We start from the raw sequence: 3,790 nt of genomic DNA, 5'->3' as shown, positions 1-3,790 counted from the left end.
TCTATTAAGAGGCCAGGTAGAGGGATAATTTTTATTGCAGGTTTGGAAAAGTTAGGATTCAGTTTGAGGCTCTGTTTCAGCCCAGTTCTTATTCTTCCTTGTTAACTTTCCCATCCCTCCTTGGAGATGTCAGTTTGCTAGATATTCTACTTACCAAATTAAACCTGGCTTTATAGAATGTTAGTATGTTATGCTTTGAGAAATGGACATAATTACTTTGTTCTTTGTAATATCCCATGGAGTTAATTTGGCTGCCAAAGTAAAATTTGTTAAAAGATGACACACAAAAAAAACAAGCCTAATTTTCTTAGATTAATGCCAAAATATGTGGGTGGCAGTGCAATCTCATCATACAAAAAATCCAGAAATATCTTCCAGTGCTTGCTTAATTGAACAGAGAATACTAATAAAATGAGCCATTATCCAATTGGACATCCCCTCTTTTCACATCAAACGTAACCATACTTTTGCATTTACAAGATTTCCTGAAGTTATAATAAAGCAAGAGGAGTTATATCTTAAGTGACAGAAGGCAGATTTAAAACTGAAGTAGCTAAGCAAGTTTTCCTTCATTAAAATTTTATTTTGTTGTGGTTATTCTCCATTGTAGAACATCAGTTTCTGTATATTTAAGAGTTATGGATAATTACTGGAATAAGCACTTAGACTTTCGTCCTCTACCATCATGTAACATGGCATTTTTTCCTTCCAGGCTAGATTTGCAACTCTTCAGTTTTGTGTTTGCCAATAGAAGGAGCTCCTGTGTTAGGCAAGAAGCTACCATTCCCAGGAGAATAGTTCTCAGGAGACACAGACAGACAGACAGACATTCTGGCCTTCATAGTGAATGATATACAAAAATTTTAAATTACAGTTTTTTGGTACAAACTAGCCAGTCATATGGAAAACAAAATCCCTTAAGATTATTTCAAGATAAAAACGTATTACTGTTCAGACGTAAAGCCTATTGAAAGAAATCTGAGCTAGGCTTCTGTTTACCTTTTAAGATGTCCTAAGTTGCAGTACCTTGAAGCTACAATGTACAGAGCTGCATGTTTAAAACCCTCAAACTAGAATGCAGTTGTAAGCTAAGACAGTCAAATATCTACTGGCAGCCTAACATATGCAGTTCAGTTGCACAAGATTTTGGGAGTTCGTTGCTGGAGTTCCTTGAATTTTGAAGAGCACAAAGCTCAGTTCCAGACAAATTCACTGTCTGTGCTCAGAAGGTGGGTGGAAGCAGGGGTGGGGGCAGAATAACAGAATCGCATGTGCGAGGCCAGCAGGGACTACTTCATTCTAAAGGCTGTAAAAGCAGCTAGAGAGCAGGGTGCTCCAGGGCCAGTGATTTGAGATTTCTGCCTGGGTGGTGGGCTGATTTCTTCTTTGCTGGAGCATATTATTATGGAAAAAATGTTTGGAGCAGAGTTTAAACTAGGGCTTTCAAAAAATTTTTTAAAAAATCAATCCCAATTAATCCGGTTTTAAACACACTGTCAAACATTTTTGGATCCTCCTTTCTTTTGTGCTGCTGCAGCTTGTGGTGCCTGGCGCTTGGCCTGTGGCTCAAAGTGGGCTGCATGCTGTTACATGGGGCTGCATCTTTCCAGAGCCTACAGCCATTCCACAGCCCTCTGGCTGCTCCTTGCTCACCAGGGGCACCATTTCAGATTTAGGTTTGGAGAGAGAGAACATACATACCTATGTTGGGGGAGTGCTGTCTCTTTAAATAGGGTACTCAGGAGTCTGAAAGTGTTTTCAGCCAACCAGTCGCATTCCTGAGCCAGCAGCAGACAGGCTCCCCGCTGTTCCCCAACCCCAGCTCAGGGGCGAATGGGTACACATGCTGAAGGAGAGAGAGACCCTGATATCAGCCCCCCTTAACCTCCCAGTGTAGCAGACAGGCTCCCAGTCCAGAGCATCTTGGCTGGGGGCAGCTCCATAGGGTCGGGGGGGGGGGGCGGGGGGGGGGGGAAGAGCAGCAGTGGAGCAGGGCAATGGGAGAAAGGGCACCTTGGCACTGGATGCACACAGCAGCACCCCCAGAACACTGTGCCCTGGCTCTCCTCGCCCACCCCTAAGGCTAGCCAGGTCTCCCTGTACGGCCACTGCTGAGTTCCATGTCCAGTGGTGTGCAATTAACACTAGTTAAAAACATGTTAATTTGTTCTGAGTTAATCACATGTATTAACTGCAATTAATTGACCACCCTAGTTTAAACTTATATTTTAACTTGCTGAATAGCCAGGAGAGCATACTACAATTACTTCCCTTTGCCTGTGGAGTTCCCTGCACTAGTTTATTTATATACAGGAGTTAATTAAAGGGGTAGTGGTGGAAAGTGCAGCTCCCCTTTATATGCTGGAAAAAGAGGGAAAGGGAACCCTCCCTATTTCTTGCTTGGAGACGCAATATCCACAGCTACTCTTCCTACCTGATTTCCTGGTTTAATCTACCTTATCCATCTAGCTTATACCCATTGTAGTGCTGCCCAAAATGGGTCCACTGGTACTATATCAATAAAAAGGAAGTCTGAAAATGAACCAGTTATTTCATAACTGCTCACTACAGCAGTTCTTTACTCTGAAGCAACTGGTACTGGTTAATCTCGGATGCAGTGTGGCAATCCTGTGTTCCTATGACTAATCTCTTATTAGTTTGGAAATTTTTCCAAAATTTCCAAAGTTTTAGGGGCCTAATAAGATTAGATTTTTAAAGACAAGTCAGTAAGAAAGCAGTTAAGGTGGTAATGACTTATGATATAGAAATTCTCAGGACTTAAATCCTTTACCATGAGCAAATTCTCCAAATAAGCAGAGGATCAAGATTGTAAAATATATTGAATGCGTTTCTAAAATCTAAATATTGTACATCTACTGCACTTTCTATATCTACTTATTCTGTAATTCATCTATTTACAGCCCCCCCCCCAAAAAAAAAAAGCAAACAAAACTTGTCTGGCAATTCTTTATTATGAAGGTCTTTAATTCCTCATGTTACCATTATAAAATTTTTGATTTCACCCCCACCCTAAACTTTTGTTCCATTGTTTTGCTGAAGATGGAAGTGAGGATCACATTTACTGAATATTATTAGGCCTGATTTTCTGTTCTCTCAGTTTCCCAACAAAAGTGAGTGGTTGAGGAGCTTAACAGCTAATTCCATCAAACCCCTAGAATTAATCTCTTATGTGAACAGCTGAGCTCTGTATGTTCAAAACTTCTGGGTTCTATCTTACCTCTTTGTTATGAAGTGCACTCACCCTTAGAACACCACCTGGTGTCAGTGTGTAATGTCACCAGTATCCTCAGCTCTAGCACTTCCTGCAGGCTCTTTGCCTCTTGCCAGGCCTTCCATAATTCAGTCCTCCAGACAAGTCACCTAAAGTTTTAACCCAGTTGACATTAACAGGCCATCCAGAGAGCTGAATCACCAGGCTTTTTTCACTGAGAGTCCAACTCAATGTCTGCAGCAGAAAGGCACATATTTGTCCTTTCTTCTTCTATTACTCGTTTCCTGTACCTAACTCCAGGCTGCCTCATAGAAGCCTACCATGATCCCTGTGGATCTCTTTCCCTTTTTGGGACACCAGGCCCAGGACGGCTTCCCCAGACACCTGTCCCCTGGTTTCAGGGATCCACTACAAAACTTAGCTCTGTTCTTGTGGCTCAGCTGTCTAGTCAGTCAGCCCCAAACTACTGGTTCTCTCCAAGGGCACACACTAGCTCTTTTCCCCTACACTAACAACTAAAGTCTCCTATTTGCCTTCCCCAGGGCTCTTCTAGTTACT

This window comes from Caretta caretta, chromosome 5 (assembly GCF_965140235.1).
Source record: "Caretta caretta isolate rCarCar2 chromosome 5, rCarCar1.hap1, whole genome shotgun sequence".
Classification (NCBI taxonomy): Eukaryota; Metazoa; Chordata; order Testudines; family Cheloniidae; genus Caretta; species Caretta caretta.
This window is presented reverse-complemented; position numbering follows the sequence as displayed.